The sequence below is a fragment of the Wyeomyia smithii genome, chromosome 2 (assembly GCF_029784165.1).
Source record: "Wyeomyia smithii strain HCP4-BCI-WySm-NY-G18 chromosome 2, ASM2978416v1, whole genome shotgun sequence".
Classification (NCBI taxonomy): Eukaryota; Metazoa; Arthropoda; class Insecta; order Diptera; family Culicidae; genus Wyeomyia; species Wyeomyia smithii.
Window position 1 is genome coordinate 146,797,873 of NC_073695.1, and position 26,168 is coordinate 146,824,040.

The 26,168-nt window shown below is 41.7% G+C and overlaps 1 long non-coding RNA gene across 1 annotated transcript; it reads right to left on the minus strand.

The window, feature by feature from the left end:
• Positions 1 to 4,226: 4,226 nt before the first annotated feature.
• On the minus strand, positions 4,227 to 9,793 carry LOC129725993 (uncharacterized). Its single transcript, XR_008728222.1, has 7 exons — positions 9,670 to 9,793; positions 9,545 to 9,613; positions 9,112 to 9,278; positions 7,395 to 8,967; positions 6,962 to 7,128; positions 4,842 to 6,817; positions 4,227 to 4,779 (listed from the first exon to the last, which is right to left on the minus strand). It is a non-coding gene; the product is annotated as an uncharacterized LOC129725993 (long non-coding RNA).
• Between the last annotated feature and the right edge of the window lie 16,375 nt (positions 9,794 to 26,168).

The following is a 26,168-nucleotide window of genomic DNA, read 5'->3' on the forward strand; positions in this document are numbered from 1 at the left end:
AAATCAAACCAGGAGTACCCACCGCTTCCTGGGGCACCAAAAACCCCTCGTGCACCCATTTCTCGATCAGAAGACATAAAAGAAACAGGGTTCATAAAATTCTCTGATATTGTGGACTGGATATTTAAAACATTCAACATAGAACCCCCTTCAAAACATTCTTCTTGCCCTTCTCCCTACAGTGAAAACCTTTTTGAAGCAACTCACAGCAACTTGGCACCTCATTTCAGCTATCGTATCTTTCGATGACTAATACGTCGAAAGAGGTTAGGAATTTTGTCACTGTGTTATAGTGGAACTGCAGAAGTATCATCCCCAAATTGATTTATTTTCACATTTGATAAACACATACAATTGTGATGCGTTCGCGCTCTGTGAAACTTTTCTCAATTCAAATGACCAACTTAATTTCCACTTCGTCGAGATCGAGACTCACACGGTGGAGGGGTACTTTTAGGGATCAAAAAGTGCTATTCTTTTTTCAGAATCGACCTCCCCTCGATCTCGAATATTGAAGTTGTTGCCATTCAAACGAATATGAATGGAAAAGACCTTTGCCTTGTTTCGTTATATATTCTCCCATCCGCGCGGATTGAACAGAAGCAACTCCTTGATATAGCAGAATTGCTTCCCGCACCTGTTTTGATTTTGGGAGATTTTAACTCTCACTGTTCGCTATGGGGGTCGCTGTACGACGACAACCGATCTTCTTTAATCTGTAACTTGATCGACGACTTCAATATGACAGTTTTGAATACTGGGGAAGCGACACGTGTACCTAATCCTCCAGCACGCGAAAGCGTGCTTGACCTATCCCTCTGCTCGACATCACTAGCGTTAGATTGCCAGTGGAAAGTAATCAACGATCCCCACGGTAGTGATCATCTTCCAATCGTTATGTCAATTGCTAATGGTTCAACTCCCCCGAACCCAATCAATATTTCCTACGACCTTACACGTAATATTGATTGGAAGCGTTATAAGTCTATTATAGCGGAATCTATCGAGACTAACGAGGAACTTCCTCCGGAGGAAAAATACACGTTCTTAGCTGGCTTGATAATCGACGCCGCGACTCAAGCTCAGACGAAACCGATACCCGGGGTAACGATTAGACAGCGCCCTCCCAACAAATGGTGGGACAAAGAGTGCTCTGAGCTGTACGCGCGAAGGTCCGCGGCGTATAAGGACTACCGGGAGTACGGCACTGTCAACCTACTTCGAAAGTACGAGGCACTGGGCAGGCAGATGAAGAGCTTAGTAAAGGCGAAAAAACGCGGGTACTGGCGGCGGTTCGTAAACGCGTTGTCGAGGGAAACAGCGATGAGCACTCTTTGGGATACCGCCAGGCGCATGCGGAACCGTGACGTTTCGAATGAGAGTGAGGAGTATTCAGGTCGCTGGATACTCGATTTTGCCAAAAACGTCTGTCCGGACTCTGTACCGGAACAGAAAACCTTTCGCGACGCGTTTATAGTAACTACGGAAGAGCCTCCATTTTCGATGTTGGAATTTTCAATGGCTCTCCTGTCGTGCAACAATAAGGCTCCAGGGTTAGATAGAATAAAATTCAACCTGTTGAAGAATCTACCCGACTCTGCAAAAAGACGTTTGTTGAATTTGTTCAACAAGTTTCTTGAGCTAAATATTGTTCCGCATGACTGGAGGGAGGTAAAAGTCATTGCTATTCGGAAACCCGGGAAACCTGCCTCTGATCACAATTCATATAGGCCGATTGCGATGCTCTCTTGCCTCCGGAAATTCATGGAGAAAATGATCCTCTTACGGTTAGACAAATGGGTCGAAACAAACGGTTTACTTTCAGATACTCAATTTGGCTTTCGCCGGGGCAAAGGGACGAACGATTGCCTAGCGTTGCTTTCTACTGAAATTCAACTCGCATTTGCTCGAAAAGAGCAAATGGCCTCTGCGTTCTTGGATATTAAGGGGGCTTTTGACTCTGTCTCTGTAGAAGTTTTAAGCGCGAAACTTCATTCGCAGGGACTTTCACCAAATTTGAATAACTTTTTGCTCAATTTGTTGTCAGAAAAGCATATGTATTTCTCACATGGCGATTCGACAACTTCCCGAATTAGTTACATGGGCCTTCCCCAGGGCTCATGTTTAAGTCCTCTCTTATATAATTTTTACGTCAATGACATCGATGAATGTCTTGCAAATTCATGCACGCTAAGGCAACTTGCAGACGATAGCGTTGTATCCATTACTGGTAGCGAGGCTAGCGATCTGCAAGGAACATTGCAAGATACCTTAGACAATTTGTCTGAATGGGCTCTTAAGCTGGGTATCGAATTCTCTCCGGAGAAAACTGAGTTGGTCGTTTTTTCTAGGAAGCATAACCCAGCTCAGCTGCAGCTCCTACTAACGGGTAAAACGATCACTCAGGTTAAGTCGCTAAATATCTCGAGGTCTGGTTCGACTCTAAATGCACCTGGGCTTGTCATATTAGGTATCTGACACAAAAATGCCAACAGAGGATTAATTTTCTTCGTACGATTACTTGGTGGGGTGCTCACCCAGGAGACCTTCTAAGGTTATACCAAACAACGATATTGTCAGTTCTTGAGTACGGCTGTTTCTGCTTTCGCTCCGCCGCGAACACACACATTATAAAATTAGAGAGAATACAATATCGTTGTTTGCGTATTGCCTTGGGTTGCATGCAGTCGACCCATACGATGAGTCTTGAAGTGTTAGCGGGTATTCTTCCGTTGAAACATCGTTTTTGGAATCTCTCTTACCGGTTGCTAATTCGATGCACAGTTATGAACCCATTAGTAATTGAAAATTTCGAGAGGTTGGTCGACCTTCAATCTCAATCCAGATTTATGACTTTATATTTTGACTATATGGCTCAAGATATTAATCCTTCTTCATACGATTCCTCCAATGTTGCACTTTTAGATACTTCTAATAATGCTATATTCTTCGACACCGCCATGAAACAAGACATTTCTGGTATCCCGGATCAATTGCGACCCCAAGAGATCCCTAAGATTTTTTCCAATAAGTTTAAACATGTTAGTTATGATAAAAGGTTTTACACTGACGGATCTAATCTAGATGAGTCCACTGGCTTCGGTGTTTTCCACGAAAATTTTACCGCCTCCTATAAACTCGATGCTCCTGCTTCCGTGTACGTCGCAGAACTTGCTGCTATTCAGCACTCTCTTGGAATTATCGAAACCCTACCCATAGACCACTACTTCATCTTCACAGATAGTCTCAGTGCCATTGAGGCTCTGCGATCGATGAAGCCTGTGAAGCACAACTCGTATTTCCTGGGGAAAATACGGCGGTTTTCAAGTGCTTTAACAGATAAAAATTACCGGGTTACCTTAGCGTGGGTCCCTTCTCATTGCTCGATTCCGGGTAATGAAAAGGCTGACGCTTTAGCTAAGGTGGGTGCTATTGATGGCGATATTTATGAAAGACCAATTGCTTATGATGAATTTTATAGCATTTTGCGTCAGAGAACACTCAACAGTTGGCAATCATCATGGAACTCAGATGAACTGGGACGGTGGCTACATTCCATTTTTCCTAAGGGGCCATCCACATACCACGTGGACAGATTTTTAACGATTTTGATCCCCCCCTCTCCCTCAGTGAACAACTGCCCATATAAATTCTGTTATTTGAAAAAGACTGACATTAAAATTTAATATTCTTTTGTCTATTTGTCAGAATACTCGTATACGACGCTGGAGACACGAACACGAAGAGCCTAAATCTATGTTTAAAAAACAAAAAAGAACACCAGTCGAAACACAAATAGATCGTATATCTTAATTAGTTTTAAGCAAGAATTGTATCTCCCCTCCTCTCACCTTAAATCCCCACTAGCTCGTAGTCGGCCGCGAGAATAAAAAAAGGCCTCCCTCTTTCCCCTGCTAACGTAGAATTAATACGAATTGTACTTGGCTCAGTAAAACAGAAAATGTATCGTGCCGTGTCAAATAAACTAATTTTAAACCAGATTACAACATCAATATTTTTTAAGAGTGAATATACATTTATTGGATTGAAGCGTTCATGTAAATCTATTTTTACAAATAAAAGTTTGAATGAGAAAGGCTGGGTCTGACCGCTAGGTGGATTAATTTAGGTTTTTTGGTTTTAGATATTCATTTCACATCTCTATGTAGCCGAACTTCCTGAGAGAAGTTTTCCACTTCAAAAAAAAAAATTAATCTTCCTAGCGATATGACCTAGCCATTCAGAAACGAACTTTAATATTTGTTGAAATCGTTGAAATATGTTAGTACCTAAGACCTACACTTTGAAAAAAATGCACGTAAAATTTACCGGGAAAAGTGACTGATTCTCATCCATCTTCTTTTCACGTAACTTTTGCCGATTTCTCGAAAGCCGACCATGTGTCAGTGTGTTAGTGTCAATCAACCAGGTGTTGGTCAGGTAATTGTTACCTGATTTTCACGTACCTTTTTACGTGATATTCAGGTGAAACCATAAATAAAGCGCATAAACCCCACATGATTTTCACGTACTTTTTACGTGTTATTCAGATGGAATCCATGTGATCTTTAAGTAAATAAAATACATGGCGCATATGACAAATAAAATTGATTTTAAATTCTCAACAAATAATTACATTCTCCGAATTGACATTTCCGACAGGAGAGAAACAGAATTGGCCGGAACGACTGTCAACCGTTCATCCGCAGCTGGTGCCGGAGATGTTTTGCTTGGAACTACCTGTTGATGATTCCAATCGTTCCGGAAAGAATTCACCAACTGAAAATTCAAAAGATTTATATGTTTCTTTTGATAATATGAATATTATTTTGGCTACTTACATTGCGTGTTTTCCAATATTGAATTAGCTGGAGCAGCTCAGGAGACCTTTGTCCGCCATATAGACTTTTTTGCATACTAAAAATTCACGTAAACATCGTTGTCGGAAACATCAAACCACAGCCGCACTAACACTAACAAAGTTCAAAAACACACAAATACCAACGCACTGTAACCATATACCGATTGTACGTGAATTGGCAGTGAATCGTACGTGTAGTTTAGGTGAAAGTTACTAACGTCACGTAAAATGGCAGATTTTCTTAGGGTCAGTCACTTACGTGATTTTTCAGGTGGATTTTACGTGCGTATTTTTCAGAGTGTAAGACAAGACGCGACAGCTGGCTTCTTATTGGCCCTGACGACCCTGTTGATATTGGTTTGGTTTTTACTTGCGAAAGTGAAGGAGGGAAATATTTTTGCTTTTGTTTCCACACATAAATTGACAATTGCTTATAAGAACTCGCGTAGGTGCGAACAGCCTTAAAAATCTCTTTTACTTGTGTCAGGGCCAATTTTTCTTTTTGTAACGGCCGTCATCCCCGTCGAAATTTTTTTGAACGTTCCATACCGTTGATGCCAGAATGATTATTTTTAACAACTTCTGCAGGTCAATGAAAATAAAACAAATTAAAATTGCAATATATAGGCGAATAATACTCAATTTTTATTTATTATTTTATGTTCAATAAAGCATACTTCTACCACAGATAACAGACATCCAAGCTAGAACAAAAAACTCCAGAAACCGTGTGTAAGATTTCAAACTTTTACTCGTTTGGAATGCTAACGACATCTTTCTGCAACTTGCGACTCTAACCAGTTTAGTGATGGCAGCGCTGGATTACAGTCAAAGCTGCCAGACGCATGAACATTATCACAGGTTATAGAGTCGCTGTTTTTGCAATGATATAACACTGATTTTGTAAGGTGGGTGTTTTTTTTTCAAATCAACATTAAAACAAACATATTTATCGTAAATATAAGCTGGGAAGGAATAAAATTGTCGATTGTGTACAAATTACGACTGCTCGAAATTTCTACATTAAAAACCGCAACCCTTCTTATTGCGAGAATATCGATAAAAGCTGTAAAACTATCGATTTTATTAAATAGTTGACTACTAAGTGTTCTTAGCGCCACCATACTGCGTATTGCGACATGCTAAAAAACCGTTGAATCTTTTTACACATGAAGCGAAACTAGCTTGGATGTCTGTTATCTGTGCTTCTACTATCAAATTTTTTCTTCCTAAGTTTCTTGGTACCCAAATTTTTTCTTCCTTAGTTTCTTGGACATCAACCGAAATAGTAAAAAACGATTAATCAATGCATTTTTAAAGTTATAACAGTGAAATACATTACTCGGTAATATCATGTACCTTGCATACTTTCGCATCATTATTTATGAAAAATTATAGCTAAGTTATGACTCTCCAGCATCACTGCTTTACAGTGAAAAGTAACCTCGTTGTATTTTCTACGTGACGATTGCGTTATCGGATTCAGCCAATCAGCAGCCGGTTCAAATTGGTTGCATGTAACGGTGACCAGCTGTCGCGTCTTGTCTTAGATTAGTACAAGCCCTTCAATTCCATCTTCCTATGTTTTTCATACCATGCATCTGTTTTAAATTACACTAGTTATGTATTTACTCTCATTAGACTAATTGGTACAGATTGAAATAAGCTTAAATTAGGATATTATTTGAATAAATATTATTCTATGAAATAGTCTTGACCTTGACAGAACTGCTAATCAGATACTATGAGTGACTAGTCTAATTCGAGTTAAGAATTCTGAAGGCTGTTCCACCAGAACTGCTTTTATAGACATAGTAAAAGTGTTCGACAGGGTTTGACATGAAGGTTTAACAACCAAGTCCTAAAATTTCAATTTTCCTCTTTCAAGAAAAATTTAAAAAAGTAAATATTCCAAAAACTTGGATGTTTCTCCAGTATGGATTCTATCTCGCCAACCTGAAACGAAAAACAAAATTCGAAATTCTAAATGATTATTGGATATAATTTATTTATTTATTCATCTAATCATTTGCTACACAAGTAACCTTTTAATGGTTATTAATGGGGGTTGATAATAGTCTAATAGATTACATTACTTACTGAAAATTCACAGGAATCAACAACATTTGGATTCTTTGTATTCAAAATAATGTTCGTTTTGGAAATAAAATCTAAAATTTGCACAAGCGGGCCTTTTCTGGCGATTTACATATCTTTCAAATCATTTTCCTCCATTATGAGTAATTTTTTCAAAGTGACACCGTTATCTATAAAACAAAAAAATGACCATTGATGAGTAGGATTTGTTCACTATACTATCGTAAATATATATGTAAAATAATGTGCGAAATGAGACTCAAAAGGCTATATTATCGTCATCTCACAAAGATGCACATTTGTAATTCTAACTGCCACTGGTGACTTTAGTTACATTCAATCAGTCTTCAATCACCATAGGAAATAGTCACTGAGCGACTGTGAGAATCATCCCGGTTAGGTGAAGTAACTTTGGGAAGAGGACAACAGGGCTTACCATTAAACTTTTTGATCGTATCTTCGTCCAATGTCTCAATTAATTTTCTATACAAGCTCTCCTCAGTACCTGTAAAAGTAACAGATTTAAAGTGTTTTGGATCGTACACTGAAAAAACTGCGCACGCTCCATCCAAGTGTTTCATCAATTGGATATGAAAATGAGTCTGCATTGTTATTTGTAGAATTTTTTTCACCGAATTCAATAATTTTTCACTTTCGTTTCAAGTTGTCGCACACATCAACTTACATCCATGAGCCGCACTTCATTTACGTATGATTCCAACATCCCTTTCAAGTGGATTGCACTTGAATCTGCCCCACTGTTTCATCAACTCCAGAAATCGTGTGTAAGATTTCAAACTTTTACTCGTTTGGAATGCTAACGACATCTTTCTGCAACTTGCGACTCTAACCAGTTTAGTGATGGCAGCGCTGGATTACAGTCAAAGCTGCCAGACGCATGAACATTATCACAGGTTATAGAGTCGCTGTTTTTGCAATGATATAACACTGATTTTGTAAGGTGGGTGTTTTTTTTTCAAATCAACATTAAAACAAACATATTTATCGTAAATATAAGCTGGGAAGGAATAAAATTGTCGATTGTGTACAAATTACGACTGCTCGAAATTTCTACATTAAAAACCGCAACCCTTCTTATTGCGAGAATATCGATAAAAGCTGTAAAACTATCGATTTTATTACATCGTTGACTACTAAGTGTTCTTAGCGCCACCATACTGCGTATTGCGACATGCTAAAAAACCGTTGAATCTTTTTACACATGAAGCGAAACTAGCTTGGATGTCTGTTATCTGTGCTTCTACTATCAAATTTTTTCTTCCTAAGTTTCTTGGTACCCAAATTTTTTCTTCCTTAGTTTCTTGGACATCAACCGAAATAGTAAAAAACGATTAATCAATGCATTTTTAAAGTTATAACAGTGAAATACATTACTCGGTAATATCATGTACCTTGCATACTTTCGCATCATTATTTATGAAAAATTATAGCTAAATTATGACTCTCCAGCATCACTGCTTTACAGTGAAAAGTAACCTCGTTGTATTTTCTACGTGACGATTGCGTTATCGGATTCAGCCAATCAGCAGCCGGTTCAAATTGGTTGCATGTAACGGTGACCAGCTGTCGCGTCTTGTCTTAGATTAGTACAAGCCCTTCAATTCCATCTTCCTATGTTTTTCATACCATGCATCTGTTTTAAATTACACTAGTTATGTATTTACTCTCATTAGACTAATTGGTACAGATTGAAATAAGCTTAAATTAGGATATTATTTGAATAAATATTATTCTATGAAATAGTCTTGACCTTGACAGAACTGCTAATCAGATACTATGAGTGACTAGTCTAATTCGAGTTAAGAATTCTGAAGGCTGTTCCACCAGAACTGCTTTTATAGACATAGTAAAAGTGTTCGACAGGGTTTGACATGAAGGTTTAACAACCAAGTCCTAAAATTTCAATTTTCCTCTTTCAAGAAAAATTTAAAAAAGTAAATATTCCAAAAACTTGGATGTTTCTCCAGTATGGATTCTATCTCGTCAACCTGAAACGAAAAACAAAATTCGAAATTCTAAATGATTATTGGATATAATTTATTTATTTATTCATCTAATCATTTGCTACACAAGTAACCTATTAATGGTTATTAATGGGGGTTGATAATAGTCTAATAGATTACATTACTTACTGAAAATTCACAGGAATCAACAACATTTGGATTCTTTGTATTCAAAATAATGTTCGTTTTGGAAATAAAATCTAAAATTTGCACAAGCGGGCCTTTTCTGGCGATTTACATATCTTCAAAATCATTTTCCTCCATTATGAGTAAATTTTTCAAAGTGACACCGTTATCTATAAAACAAAAAAATGACCATTGATTAGTAGGATTTGTTCACTATACTACCGTAAATATATGTGTAAAATAATGTGCGAAATGAGACTCAAAAGGCTATATTATCGTCATCTCACAAAGATGCACATTTGTAATTCTAACTGCCACTGGTGACTTTAGTTACATTCAATCAGTCTTCAATCACCATAGGAAATAGTCACTGAGCGACTGTGAGAATCATCCCGGTTAGGTGAAGTAACTTTGGGAAGAGGACAACAGGGCTTACCATTAAACTTTTTGATCGTATCTTCGTCCAATGTCTCAATACATTTTCTATACAAGCTCTCCTCAGTACCTGTAAAAGTAACAGATTTAAAGTGTTTTGGATCGTACACTGAAAAAACTGCGCACGCTCCATCCAAGTGTTTCATCAATTGGATATGAAAATGAGTCTGCATTGTTATTTGTAGAATTTTTTCATCGAATTCAATAATTTTTCACTTTCGTTTCAAGTTGTCGCACACATCAACTTACATCCATGAGCCGCACTTCATTTACGTATGATTCCAACATCCCTTTCAAGTGGATTGCACTTGAATCTGCCCCACTGTTTCATCATAGTGATTATCATTTGCGAAACACTTTCAGATGATTTGTTTTGTTTTTATATGTCAAATGAAGTGCCGTTTGTGCTGAAAAGTAGAAAGATGGCGACAGATTTAATGTCAGCGAGTGTCATACGACTTAGAAGTTCGACGATTTTCCGGACTAAATCTGTAAATTTTTGCAAGGTAAGTGATTTATGTGACGTAAAAGAATCGAATTCTAATCTTATTTCGTCCTTCCAGCACAAGATCATAGAGATTTTGATGAAAACATCTTTACGCTAGAGGCAAGTATTTGTTTACTAAAACATCAATTATTTAAATTAAATTAATTTAATTCTTTGTTTGCTTTACAGGCTTCTTCAACAGAAAAAGATAGTTTATATTTTGTGATGAATTTTTATAGCAAAGTTTCAATTTTATAAATAAAACAAAAGTTGCATTATATGCAATCATTTCCATGTAAAAGTGTTTTCATTTTAATATCGAATAAAAATCATTCGAAGCTCGATAACATTCTTTTGAGATTCAAAATCCAAACACTTTATGTTCATATGTCATAACACGAGAATTGAAAGTGTTTTCCTTTTAAAAATGAGGTGTTGCACGATAAATAATTCTAAAGTGTTTCGCATATGAATTCCATATGTTTTGGCCAATAGGGCGAATTCAAGTGCAAAACACTTTATAATATCGTGTCGATTTCTTTCAGTGTATGATTTTAACTAGGCATAGTGAGGAATATATGGTAATAGATTAGCAAACATGAGCAAATGAGAATACAAGTAGATAATAATACATATAGATGTATTTAAATGAATTTCAACTTATTGATTAAGAAAATGAAGAACTTAATTATTAAACTCTCTATTTGAATTTTTCAGGCAAAATAAAAATGTTTTTTTTCTTCATCTATAGTTTATTTGACACGGCACAAATACAATTCAATGTTTAACGGCGCCAATTATATCTGGTAGCTTACTTTCTAAAGTATCTTAATAACTAAAAGAAAATTTTTTATCCTCGCTGCCGACTACGAGCTGAAACTAAATCTAACTTAAAGCTAGAATATTTTGCATTAAAAGCACAGGTTTGCTGTTTGATGGTTTTCATTGCCATAGGTAAGCAGCATATTAAATTTGTTCCGCTGCTGGGCCAAGATATTACGGACTGGCATATTGGGTTGTTTACATCGGGCCTTGAGAGTATCGTGCGGGTCTGATTGCTGTTTCCGGATCCGGGGTCTTAACGTGTTCTTGTCGTTTGGTTGGATGTAGGCGGAAGAGGATAGGACTAAACTGGGGCGTGGATGGATTTCAGGAAAACGTATATAAGGGACATGTAGGATAGCTCACGGCTCGCCAAGACATCACGAACAGGAACAGCCGGCTGCCTACCTTCGGCCTGCAGGGAAGCTATTAATCTAGACCTGGCGTCACGGTGTACAGGGCATGACCAAACAACGTGCTCTATGTCGTGATAACCTTCACCACAGGCACAGATACCACTCTCCTCGAGCCCAACACGACGGAGATGCGCGTCAAATCTATAGTGATTGGACATAAGCCGGGACATCACGCAAATGAAATCCCGACTTACATCCAACCCCTTGAACCACGAGTTCGTCGATACCTTGGGGATTATGGAATGTAACCACCTTCCCAGTTCCCCCTTGGTCCAAGAATTTTGCCAACTGATGATCGTATTCTGACGTACAAATGCGAAAAATTCATTGAAGGCAATTGGTCTTACATAAATATCACCGTTTGTTGCGCCCACCTTAGCCAAAGAGTCCGCTTTCTCATTACCCGGTATCGAGCAATGAGAAGGGACCCACGCTAAGGTAATCTGAGTAGATTTTTCGGATAAAGCACTCAGATGTTCCCGTATTTTCCCCAGGAAATACGGAGAGTGCTTAACATCTTTCATCGATCGGAGAGCCTCAATGAAACTGAGACTGTCCGTAAAGATGAAATAATGGTCCGTGGGCATTTTTTCGAAAATCCCTAGGGTGTACTGAATTGCAGCTAATTCTGCGACGTAAACAGAAGCAGGATTATCGAGCTTATGGGAGACGGTTAAATTGTTATTGAAGATACCGAAGCCAGTGGACCCATCAAGAAGTGATCCGTCAGTGTAGTACATATTGTCGCAGTTGATGTTTCGATATTTATTGGAAAAAATTTTAGGGATCTGCTGCACGCGTAAATGATCCGGGATTCCACGAGTTTCTTCTATCATGGATGTATCGAAAAACACAGTAGAATCAGAAGTATTTGATAAGCCGACACGATTTGGAATATTCGAAGAAGGGTTGATATTTTGGGACATGTGATTGAAATACAATGTCATAGAACGGGTTTGAGAATTAAGTTCGATTAACCTTTCAAAATTTTCAATCACGGGACGGTTCAAGACCTCACATTTGATTAGAATACGAGAAGACAGGCTCCAGGAGCGGGTTTTCAATGGTAGTACTCCAGCTAAGATCTCCAAACTCATCGTATGGGTCGATTGCATGCAACCCAAGGCGATACGCAAACAACGATATTGTATTCGCTCCAGTTTGATCAAATGTGTGTTTGCTGCGGAGCGGAAGCAGAAACACCCGTACTCAATCACAGACAATATCGTTGTTTGGTAAAGCCTTATAAGGTCTCCTGGGTGGGCTCCCCACCATTGTCCGGTTATTGTACGAAGAAAATTCACTCTTTGTTGACATTTTTTCATCAGATACCTCACGTGACAACCCCAGGTGCTTTAAGAGTCGAACCAGACACCAAGATATTTGTGTACCAAAACCTGAGAACCCATTAATTGTGTTTGAAGCTGAGCAGGTTCATGCTTCCTAGAAAAAACTACTATCTCAGTCTTCTCCGGAGAGAATTCGATACCTAGCTGTAAAGCCCAAGCAGACAAATTGTCCAAGGTATCTTGCAATGGTCCTTGCAAATCGGCAGCTTTGGCTCCTGTAACAGAGATTACACTGTCGTCTGCAAGTTGTCTTATTGTACATGAATTTGCCAGACATTCGTCGATGTCATTTACATAAAAGTTGTGAAGAAGGGGGCTTAAACATGAGCCCTGGGGAAGACCCATGTAGCTAATGCGAAAAGTTGCCAAATCGCCGTGCGTAAAATGCATGTGCTTTTCGGACAACAAATTGTGCAAAAAATTGTTCAAAATTGGAGAAAATATTTGTCGGTGAAGTTTACCCGAAAGAATGTCAATAGAAACGGAATCAAAAGCCCCCTTAATGTCCAAGAACGCAGACGCCATTTGTTCTTTGCGAGCATACGCCAGCTGAATATCTGTTGAAAGCAACGCAAGACAATCATTCGTCCCTTTGGCACGGCGGAAGCCAAATTGAGTATCTGATAGTAGACCATTTGATTCGACCCAATGGTCTAAACGACGGAGTATCATTTTTTCCATCAATTTCCGGATACAGGATAGCATTGCAATCGGCCTATAAGAGTTGTGATCAGAAGCTGGTTTCCCTGGTTTTTGGATGGCGATCACCTTCACTTGCCTCCAATCCTGCGGTACAATGTTTTGCTCCAGGAACTTATTGAACAAGTTCAACAAGCGCCTCTTGGCATTGCCGGGTAGGTTCTTCAACAAGTTGAATTTGATTCTATCTAACCCAGGCGCGTTATTGTTACAGGACAGGAGGGCAACTGAAAATTCTGCCATCGTAAAAGGTGATTCTATCGCGTCGTGGCCCGGAGACGCATCGCGAACAATGTTTTGCTCAGGAACAGAGTCCGGACATACTTTCCTGGCAAAATCAAATATCCACCGACTTGAAGACTCCTCGCTTTCGTTGACCGTTACGCGATTCCGCATTCTTCGGGCTGTGTTCCAAAGAGTGCTCACCGATCTCTCCCTCGACGCCTCGTTCACGAACCGACGCCAATATCCGCGTTTCTTTGCTTTAGTCAAACTTTTAAGCTTGGTATTAAGCTCCGAATACCGTATATAGTCGCCAGGTATACCTCCCTTCTGGTAGGCCTTAAACGCGTCGGATCTTTGCGTGTAGACATCGGAGCACTCTTGGTCCCACCACGGAGTGGGAGGCCGTTCTTTGATCGTTACGCCGGGATATTTCTTCGTTTGGGCTTGCAACGCGGCGTCGAGAATCAAGCCCGCGAGGAGGTTGTATTCTTCAAGTGGTGGATGATGTTGAATCGACTCGACCGCTTTTGAAATCATTTCCTCGTATAACTTCCAATCGACATTCCGTGTGAGGTCATACGGAATGTCAATTGGTCGCATGCGAGTCGACCCGTTATTAATTGAAATAAGAATAGGCAAATGGTCGCTACCGTGAGGAACAAGGATTACCTTCCATGTGCATTCCAACCGTAGCGACGTCGAACATAAGGATAGATCCAAAGCGCTTGGGCGCGCTGGAGGTTTCGGGATACGTGTCATTTCACCGTTGTTTAAAATAGTCATGTCGAAGTCATCGCAAAGGTTATAGATTAAAGAGGAGCGGTTATCATTGTATGGGGAACCCCAAGCCACGCCATGAGAGTTGAAGTCTCCCAAAATCAAACGTGGCGAGGGAAGAAGTTCTATTAAATCAAAGAGCAGCCGTTGCCCAACCTGTGCTCTGGGAGGAATATATATTGAGGCAATACAAAGCTCTTTACCTTGTATTGTCATTTGACATGCGACAACTTCGATGCCTGGAATCGAGGGGAGGGTAATACGATAGAAAGAATAGCACTTTTCAATCCCTAAAAGTACTCCTCCATATGGGGTGTCTCGATCAAGGCGAATAGTATTAAAATCATGGAAGTTGAGATCAATATTTGAAGTAAGCCAAGTTTCACAAAGGGAAAATGCATCGCATTTGTTTTTATTTATCAAAACTTTAAACGAATCAATTTTTGGTAAAATACTTCTACAATTCCACTGTAAGACAGAGATAGAATCCTTCATATACGCAGTTGAATTAGGCATCGAAGGATACAATCGCTGCAAGGAGGGGCCATTGGGCAGTCAACTGCTTCAAAAATGATCTAACTGTTGGGAGGAATGCTGTAAGAAAAATTTTAATTGGATCGGGTATATTGAAATTTTCAAAAATCCAGTCCACAATGTCAGAAAATTTCACTAATCCAGAGTTTGTTTCATCAACTGGATGTGCAAAAGGAACAACTGGGGTTTTAGATGTTCCTGGCAGTGCTGGGAACTCCTTCTGGGACTTTAAATTTGCAAGCCCAGGAGGAGTTTGCTTCGGTTTTTCCGCAGCACTGTTTGGTTTGTTCGTACTTTTCATTACACTTTGGGAAATCTTAGGACCTTTACGGGGAAGTTTAGGAGAAGAAACATTTTTCCTCTTCCTAGACTCCCCAGGATTGGCATAAGATGTTCCCGCTGATGAATCGTCAGAATCGGTTTCATCGGAGGGCAACAGATCAAAGGGGTTCGATGTTATGGTAGAAGTGGTCACGGTCTTCTTCAGCATCTCAGCGTAAGAACGCTTTGAACGCTCCTTAAGTGACCGCTTGATTTTATCTCTGCGCTGCATGTACACCGGGCATGTGGAGAGCTCATGCTGGTTTTCCCCACAGTGAATACATTTTTCAGCATTAACACTGCAAGAATCTTCCGCATGAGTCTCCCCACACTTGCTACATCGTGCCTTATTGCAGCAGTAGGCGGCTGTGTGGCCTAACTGCTTGCAATTGGTGCAATTCATAACACGGGGTACATACAATCGCACAGGCAGACGAACCCGGTCGATCGAGACGTGGCTAGGGAGTGCAGATCCGGCAAACGTAACGCGAAACGAGTCTGACGGAGTGTAAACTTTTTTACCGCCGACGAGAGACATGGACCGCAATTGCTTACAATCCAAAATCTTCGCCTGTGTTTCGGTATTTTTGAAGCAACCGGTTGCGCTTTTTAGGATACACTCGACAGACAGACTCGAATCGGTTATGACACCGTCGATCTCCACGTCTCGTGCGGGTATGTAAACGCGATACTCGCGTGTGAAGAGCTCAGAGCAAGCGATAGCATTGGCCTGTGCCAGATCACTGACCACGACACGGAGCTTGTTAGGTCGGACCTTGGAAATTTCGGTCACGGCCTTGTACCCCTTCGTCAGGTCTTTTGAAATTTGCAGTATGTTTAATCGCTTTGAATTCACTCCTGCCTTTGGACGAAAATAAACAGTATAGCTGCCCTGTTGAAATCCGTCCGGGTAAAGCCTGGGGCGAGGGGGGACTGGAGAATAAACAGGGGAGGGGGTAACAGAAGGGTCAGGGTCAGGGGGGTTCGGGGATGGTGGCACGGGAGGCGAGGGATCTATATCCATCGCGCTAAATGTAGCGCACTAGCGAACTAGCGCCGACAAGAACACGTACCTCTTTACTTCTTCCTTCCAGCAGTGGTTGTCCGATCGTTCGAAGCTGCACCCAAAGCAGCCAGCAGCACCAGTACAGCAGCACCAATACAGCCACCAGCAGTGAGCCGGGTGTGAGATCACTCAGCACAGCGACACGGACTCGACTGTCAACTGATGGCCTTGAATAATACACTCTTTTGTTTGGCTATTCGTACACACGGACCGGATTGTAATAGAACGACCACTTTGCACGTCCGTTTCTGTCGAGTGTTCGACGCGGAATGAAAATAAAAATGTTATTTAAAATGTTTAATTTGTTACGGACAAACAAAAATTCGTTGTTTCATTATTTTAGTACTAGAACCATGGGCGAAACTAAGGAAAATTTCTAGGGGGGGTTTTCATGTATGAAATAAAAAAAAAACGGAAAAAGGAGTTTTAATATGCTTATTTAAAAACGCTTAAAATAGTGTCGTAACAGCAGAAAAAATCACTTCGGGATAGAATCTCCGAAGATGTACTGAATATCTTGAACACAGCGTCAACGCCAACCTCTTTCAGCAACACTGATTTGATATTGAGGAGAGCCAGGTTTGGTAAATGGCTGGGCAGTGCTTTTTAACAGCACACCTGTACTAGCTGGAATAAAATAGACCCCAGTGTGGTTCAAGGCATAATGCCCTATTCCTACCTCCACGTGTTACCGACTGTGATACGAGCAACCAAGAGAAAACCGGTGAACCGGTGGGAACTTGGTCGTATGCTGACAGGATACTTCACAACAAGTCCTAGTGCAAATTTTATTCCATTGCATGTGAACTGTAAAATCAGGGTGACGTCATTTGGTAAATCAAATAAAAGAGTTTTGTATTCCATATCACATTTTTTGGCTTCGCAAATACGTATAGCTATTTTTTGCTCAATGTTATAGTCATAGTCATGGGCGCAACTACGGGGGGCAAGGGGGGTCTTCAGCCCCCTCTAGAAAGTGTTTAGCCCCCCCTAGAATTCTCCAGAGAATGATTGTATTCAATATAAATACATTTCATACTACTTATCAGAGCATCAAAATCAACACAAATTGAGATGTCGTCATTCATTGGCTAAGAACTAGTTCTGCACCCAGGATCGTTTCTCAAGCCTTGCTCTCTTACTCATCTTACCAGTCAGACAAGAGCTGTAGTAACTCGTGCTGTATCAAGAAGTTGTCGCCATTTTACTCGGTTTTGGGCTGTGTTTCACCAGTTCCTGCGCCCCTTACTTTCTGTTGCCGGTAGGGTTTGCTGAAGAGAAGTGATTTCACAGGGTTGTCGTCCGGCATCCTTACGACGTGACCGGCCCACCGCAACCTATTGTCTTTCGCCAGGTGCGCAATGGGGTTCTCTCCAAGCAGCGCTTGTAGCTAATGGTTCATGCGCTGTCGCCGTTATCCGTCGTCCGTTTGTACTCCACCGTAGATAGTCCACAGCACCTTCCGTTCGAAAACACCAAGAGGACTTCCGTAGAGGACTACCGGTTTTATCGAAGTTTTGTAGTTTTTTGTATTGAAGTAGTCATGTCCGATCAGCACTGTGATTGGTGAGTACGAATGTAATGTCTGTGAAGAACGGGCCGTCGATGAGAACGTGGTCAATTGTTTTGCTGTACGTTGGTCGAGGAAAGAAGGGACTTTGGACTGCCAGCCCGTGGGAAGCTGCGAAGTTGGTGCATAGCTTGCCGTTGTCGTTCGTCACGGTGTACAGGCTGTGCGGGCCGATCACCGACTTATATAAGTCTTTCCTTCTGTTCATGTCCCCAATGACGATCTTGATGTCTCTACGCGAGCAGCTATCGTGAAGTTTCTCCAGCTGTGCGTAGAACGTTTCTTTTTCTGCATCAGGTCTTCCTTCGTGAGAGCAGTGCACATTGGGAATAGTGTAGTCGTAGAACGAGCCTTTTATTCTCAACAAACACAACCTGTCGCTGATTGCCTGCCACTTCATCACACGACTCTGCACCCTGCACAGCACTATAAAACCGCTACCAAGCTCATTGGTTGTGCCATCGCTTTGGTGGTACTGTGCCTTGCGGTCACAAATCCACCGTACCATCTCTCCTTTCAGGTAAAGCTCCTGGAGCGCAACGATGTCGAAGTGGCGGGATTCTAGCTGATCCAGCGGAATCCAGTCGACATCCGGGGCGTTGAGCGATCTACTGTTACATGTACCATGTACCTTCTAATCGTCGTCCTTATTTCGTCGGCTGGGTCATTGCCTATTGTTCCGGTTCGTTTTGAATTCTTGATTCTTCGTAGTATGTTCAGGGCTAGTAGCGAGTCACTTTTTAGTGACTTTGTCACTATTTTGAGCCTAGTCACTAAAAAGTCACTATTTACGCTAAAAAGTCACTAAAGTCACTATTTTACGACAAAATGGTCACTAAAGTCACTTTTTTAGCTTTAAATGTATAAATAAACTATTGTTGTATTGCAACATACTTTAGAAAGCTTGCTTCTCATTTACAGAATATTTGGACAGTTCGGTTTGTAAGGCATTTTTGTTAACTTTTCCATCATAGAAGTTTCATGCCAGGCAATGTTTTCAAATTTCTCATTGAAGGGAACAGTGCAGAATAGTTACGAACGAATTGTCTAAGAGCTTTAAAGGAATGTAAAGGTTTATTCTACAAGCTACTCGCGTCTTAAACCAGTGTTGTGCGTGAAATTCCGTTTGTAGTTCGATTTGCTTGTCTCAAATCAACTGTTCCTCCTGGTTGAAGTGGGTTCAAAAATTTCGAGCTTATATTGTGCATAGTCGTGTTGAGGTCTCAATTCGTAGGATTTTGCTGTCAATCATCCGAGCCTACCGGTGTTTACCAGATACCATTTCGAAATTCCATAATGATAACCCGTTCTACGCATATTTGTCCCATGCTCCAGATCAAACAAACGAGTGTTTAGTGGGACGAAATTGATTAGGAAATGTCAAGTGGGTTATATATGCGTGGAAAATCATTGATGGGACAAACAGGCTTAGTATTGTTTTTGCAGATTTTCGGAACGAACAATGCTATTTTTAATATATTTTGAAAAACCCCTCCCTTAGTTAGCTTAACCAACTTCAAACGCTTTTCGAAGCTGTCACAGGCGGCACGGATTCCCAGATTTTCTGGATAACCGCTTTAACCGCTTTACAAGTTGGAGATTTTGTAAAAAAAAAGTTTATTGAGTTTGAACTTAACGGCAATTTATTTCTATTCAAAAAGTCCCTCCATTCTGTGCCGAACACGCATCAGTACTGGACGTGTTTGGTGATCGGTCCGATAGAGTATAAAACAAAAGACGTGTGAACAAGTGTTGGCATTGTTTGCCTGGTCGAGTGAAATAAATCCGGGTTCAAGGTCGTTCCTTTGTGCAACTGTTTCGCATCGTGACTGCCAGCTGGTGCGTAAGCCGATTTGGCTGCTGGCTGGATTGTGCTACAGCAGTGGACGAGACACAAACGAGGAAAAAGAAGAAGCCATCAGTGTCAGCGAGTCGTATCGCTGTGTGGAGTGATCTCACACCTGGCTCGCTGCTGGTGGCTGTTTGGTGCTGCTGTATTGGTGCTGCTGTATTGGTGCTGCTGGCTGTAACGGCTGCTACTTCGAACGATCGGACAACCAACCTTACTGGAAGGGAGAAATAAAAAGGTACGTGTTCTTGTCAGCGCTAGTGCGCTAAACATAGCGCGATGGATGTAGATCCCTCGCCTCCCGCGCCACCATCCCCGAACCCCTCTGACCCTGACCCTTCTGTTACCCCCTCCCCTGTTCATTCTTCAGTCCCCCCTCGCCCCAGGCTTTACCCAGACGGAGCCCAGGGCAGCTATACTGTTTATTTTCGGCCAAAGGCAGGACCGAAATCGAAAAAGTTGAACCTCTTGCAGATTTCTAAAGACCTGACGAAGGAGTACAAGGGCGTGACCGAAATTTCCAAGGTCCGGCCTAACAAGCTCCGTGTCGTGGTCGGTAACCTGAAAGAGGCCAACGATATAGCTTGCTCTGAGCTCTTCACACGCGAGTATCGCGTTTACATACCCGCACGAGACGTGGAGATCGACGGTGTCATAACCGATTCGAGTCTGTCCGTCGAGTGTATACTGCAAAGTGCCAAAGGGTGCTTTAAGAACAAAACGTGTCCCGAAGTAAAGGTGCTCGACTGCAAGCAATTGCGGTCAGCATCGATCATCGGTGGCAAAACAGTATACACTCCGTCAGACTCGTTTCGAGTTACGTTCGCCGGGTCTGCACTACCAAGCCACGTCTCGATCCACCGGGTTCGTCTCCCTGTGAGGCTCTACGTACCCCGCGTCATGAACTGCCTGAATTGCAAGCAGTTAGGCCATACAGCCGCCTACTGCTGCAATAAGGCACGTTGTGGCAAGTGTGGGGAGTCTCATGCGGAAGATTCTTGCAGTGTTAACGCTGAAAAGTGTATTCACTGCGGAGAAAATCTGCATGAGCTCTCGACATGTGCGGTGTACATGCAGCGCAGGGATAAAATAAAACGGTCTCTCAAAGAGCGTTCAAAGCGTTCCTACGCTGACATGCTGAAGAAGACCGTTACCACTTCTCCCGTTACTTCGAACCCCTTCGATCTGTTGCCCTCTGAGGAAACCGATTCTGACGATTCACCAGCGGGAGCATCTTACGCCAATCCTGGGGAGTCTAGAAAGAGGAAAAGTGTTTCCTCTCCTAAACTTCCCAGAAAAGGTCCTAAGATTTCTCAAAGTGAAATGAAGGTTACAAACAAACCAAACAGTGCTGCGGAAAAACCGAAGCAAACTCCTCCTGGGCTGGCAAATTTAAAGTCCCAGAAGGAGTTCCCAGCACTGCCAGGAACATCTAAAACCCCAGTTGCTCCTTTTACACTCCCAGTTGATGAAACAAACTCTGGATTAGTGAAATTTTCTGACATTATGGACTGGATTTTTGAAACTTTCAATGTACCCGATCCAATTAAAATTTTTCTTACAGCATTCCTCCCAACAGTTAGATCATTTTTGAAGCAGTTGACTGCCCAATGGCCTCTCCTTGCAGCGATTGTATCCTTCGATGCCTAATTCAACTGCGTATATGAAGGATTCTATCTCTGTCTTACAGTGGAATTGTAGAAGTATTTTACCAAAAATTGATTCGTTTAAAGTTTTGATAAATAAAAACAAATGCGATGCATTTTCCCTTTGTGAAACTTGGCTTACTTCAAATATTGATCTCAACTTCCATGATTTTAATATTATTCGCCTTGATCGAGACACCCCATATGGAGGAGTACTTTTAGGGATTAAAAAGTGCTATTCTTTCTATCGTATTAACCTCCCCTCGATTCCAGGCATCGAAGTTGTCGCATGTCAAATGACAATACAAGGTAAAGAGCTTTGTATTGCCTCAATATATATTCCCCCCAGAGCACAGGTTGGGCAACGGCTGCTCTTTGATTTAATAGAACTTCTTCCCTCGCCACGTTTGATTTTGGGAGACTTCAACTCTCATGGCGTGGCTTGGGGTTCCCCATACAATGATAACCGCTCCTCTTTAATCTATAACCTTTGCGATGACTTCGACATGACTATTTTAAACAACGGTGAAATGACACGTATCCCGAAACCTCCAGCGCGCCCAAGCGCTTTGGATCTATCCTTATGTTCGACGTCGCTACGGTTGGATTGCACATGGAAGGTAATCCTCGATCCTCACGGTAGCGACCATCTGCCTATTCTTATTTCAATTACTAACGGGTCAACTCGCATGCGACCAATTGACATTCCGTATGACCTCACACGAAATGTCGATTGGAAGTTATACGAGGAAATGATTTCAAAAGCGGTCGAGTCGATTCAACATCATTCACCACTTGAAGAATACAACCTCCTCGCGGGCTTGATTCTCGACGCCACGTTGCAAGCCCAAACGAAGAAATATCCCGGCGTAACGATCAAAGAACGGCCTCCCACTCCGTGGTGGGACCAAGAGTGCTCCGATGTCTACACGCAAAGATCCGACGCGTTTAAGGCCTACCAGACGGGAGGTATACCTGGCGACTATTTACGGTATTCGGAGCTTGATACCAAGCTTAAAAGCTTGGCTAAAGCAAAGAAACGTGGATATTGGCGTCGGTTCGTGAACGAGACGTCGAGGGAGACATCGATGAGCACTCTTTGGAACACAGCCCGAAGAATGCGGAGTCGCGTAACGGTCAACGAAAGCGAGGAGTCTTCAAGTAGGTGGATATTTGATTTTGCCAGGAAAGTATGTCCGGACTCTGTTCCTGAGCAAAATATTGTTCGCGATGCGTCTCCGGGCCACGACGCGATAGAATCACCTTTTACGATGGCAGAACTTTCAGTTGCCCTCCTGTCCTGTAACAATAACGCGCCTGGATTAGATAGAATCAAATTCAACTTGTTGAAGAATCTACCCGGCAATGCCAAGAGGCGCTTGTTGAACTTGTTCAATAAGTTCCTGGAGCAAAACATTGTACCGCAGGATTGGAGGCAAGTGAAGGTGATCGCCATCCAAAAACCAGGGAAACCAGCTTCTAATCACAACTCTTATAGGCCGATTGCAATGCTATCCTGTATCCGGAAATTGATGGAAAAAATGATACTCCGTCGTTTAGACCACTGGGTCGAATCAAATGGTCTACTATCAGAAACTCAATTTGGCTTCCGCCGTGCCAAAGGGACGAATGATTGTCTTGCGTTGCTTTCAACAGATATTCAGCTGGCGTATGCTCGTAAAGAACAAATGGCGTCTGCGTTCTTGGACATTAAGGGGGCTTTTGATTCCGTTTCTATTGACATTCTTTCGGGTAAACTTCACCGACAAGGATTTTCTCCAATTTTGAACAATTTTTTGCACAACTTGTTGTCCGAAAAGCACATGCATTTTACGCATGGCGATTTGGCAACTTTTCGCATTAGCTACATGGGTCTTCCCCAGGGCTCATGTTTAAGCCCCCTTCTTTACAACTTTTATGTAAATGACATCGACGAATGTCTGGCAAATTCATGCACGATAAGACAACTTGCAGACGACAGTGTAATCTCTGTTACAGGAGCCAAAGCTGCCGATTTGCAAGGACCATTGCAAGATACCTTGGACAATTTGTCTGCTTGGGCTTTACAGCTAGGTATCGAATTCTCTCCGGAGAAGACTGAGATAGTAGTTTTTTCTAGGAAGCATGAACCTGCTCAGCTTCAAACACAATTAATGGGTAAAACGATTTCTCAGGTTTTGGTACACAAATATCTTGGTGTCTGGTTCGACTCTAAAGGCACCTGGGGTTGTCACGTGAGGTATCTGATGAAAAAATGTCAACAAAGAGTGAATTTTCTTCGTACAATAACCGGACAATGGTGGGGAGCCCATCCAGGAGACCTTTTAAGGCTTTACCAAACAACGATATTGTCTGTTATTGAATACGGGTGTTTCTGCTTCCGCTCCGCAGCAAACACACATTTGATCAAACTGGAGCGAATACAATATCGTTGTTTGCGTATCGCCTTAGGTTGCATGCAGTCGACCCATACGATGAGTTTGGAGGTTTTAGCTGGAGTACTACCATTGAAAAACCGCTTCTGGAGCCTGTCTTCTCGTATTCTAATCAAATGTGAGGTCTTGAACCGTCCCGTGATTGAAAATTTTGAAAGGTTAATCGAACTTAATTCTCAAACCCGTTTTATGACATTGTATTTCAATCACATGTCCCAAAATATTAACCCTTCTTCGAATATTCCAAATCGTGTCGACTTATCAAATACTTCTGATTCTACTGTGTTTTTCGATACATCCATGATAGAAGAAACTCGTGGAATCCCGGATCATTTACGCGTGCAGCAGATCCCTAAAATTTTTTCCAATAAATATCGAAACATCAACTGCGACAATATGTACTACACTGACGGATCACTTCTTGATGGGTCCACTGGCTTCGGTATCTTCAATAACAATTTAACCGTCTCCCATAAGCTCGATAATCCTGCTTCTGTTTACGTCGCAGAATTAGCTGCAATTCAGTACACCCTAGGGATTATCGAAAAAATGCCCACGGACCATTATTTCATCTTTACGGACAGTCTCAGTTCCATTGAGGCTCTCCGATCGATGAAAGATGTTAAGCACTCTCCGTATTTCCTGGGGAAAATACGGGAACATCTGAGTGCTTTATCCGAAAAATCTACTCAGATTACCTTAGCGTGGGTCCCTTCTCACTGCTCGATACCGGGTAATGAGAAAGCGGACTCTTTGGCTAAGGTGGGCGCAACAAACGGTGATATTTATGAAAGACCAATTGCCTTTAATGAATTTTTCGCACTTGTACGTCAGAATACGATCATCAGTTGGCAAAATGCTTGGACCAGAGGGGAATTGGGAAGGTGGTTACATTCCATAATCCCCAAAGTATCGACGAACCCGTGGTTCAAGGGGTTGGATGTAGGTCGGGATTTCATTTGCGTGATGTCCCGGCTTATGTCCAATCACTATAGATTTGACGCGCTCCTCCGTCGTGTTGGGCTCGGGGAAAGTGGTATCTGTGCCTGTGGTGAAGGTTATCACGACATAGAGCATGTGGTTTGGTCATGCCCTGTACACCGTGACGCCAGGTCTAAATTAATAGCTTCCCTGCAGGCCGAGGGTAGACAGCCGGCTGTTCCTGTTCGTGATGTCTTGGCGAGCCGTGACCTATCCTACATGTCCCTTATATACGTTTTCCTGAAATCCATCCACGCCCCAGTCTAGTCCCGTTCCCCTCCGTCTACACCCAACAAAACGACAAGAACACGTTTGAACCTTAAGCACAAAACCAGCAACCAGACCCCGCACAACAGAACCAGGACCCAAGGACTACGAGCCTCTGTCCCAACTCACGACATCGTGGCTCAGCAGAACGAATCCATACATGCCATTCGACGATTATCAGACGACCATTGAACAACAAAACACTGATTGGAAATCCCATGCTAGTTTTAAGTTAGACTTAATTTCAGCTCGTAGTCGGCAGCGAGGATAAAAAATTTGCTTTAGTTTTTAAGTCATCAGATATAATTGGCGCCGTTAAACATTAAATTGTATTTGTGCCGTGTCAAATAAATGTTATGTGAAGAAAAAAAAAAAAAAAAAAAGTCCCTCGAATTGTCCCTATACCAACCTTGAGTCAAGTTCGCAGTATGCGCTGATGCACCGTCTTGCTAGAACATATAGTAATTAGATCTGAAGAGTTTTCGAAGACACGGGGTAACTTTTTTTTTCCAAAACTACCGTTCTATAAACAGCATTGAATTCGGCGTCTTTGTAAATGAAAATCAGAGGAAGTTTACTCGCTTGCAAATTGCTCCCGAGACCATCACTAAAGCTGTACTCTGCAATCGGAGAACACTCCTTTAAAACTCTGAAATGTTGTCTCTTGCTGCTGCCCACATTCGATTGTTTTGTGTAACCAGTCACACTCCAAGCCAAATAGTTTCTCATCAGAAACTCGCGAACAGCGAGTTGTGAAAGTATCATTTTCACTCTATCGAGCCTCTTTTTCTAAAAGAATTGGCCAAAATATTGTGGACCGATTCAATAGATATACTCAGAAGGGTGGGAATTACAAACTGAACGTTATCATTTTGCCGGACACGCTTCTTCATAACAGTCACTATTTTACGACTTGCGGCATCTTTGCAGATCGTGGCCGACAGAATTTTCAACGATCCCCCAAAGAGAATGTTTCCTTGTATTTTTCGATGGTTTGAAAAACGAAATCTCGCCTAGCTTCACATGATTTGAGATGTTTGAATATTGTGCAAGGGCAGTCACTGACCAAAAATCGTTTTACTACGACTTTCCGGATTTGTTACATCGCACATCAAGAACTAAATACAACTGACAGACCACCAACACACCAATGCGTATTCGAGAGTGCATACATTCGTTCG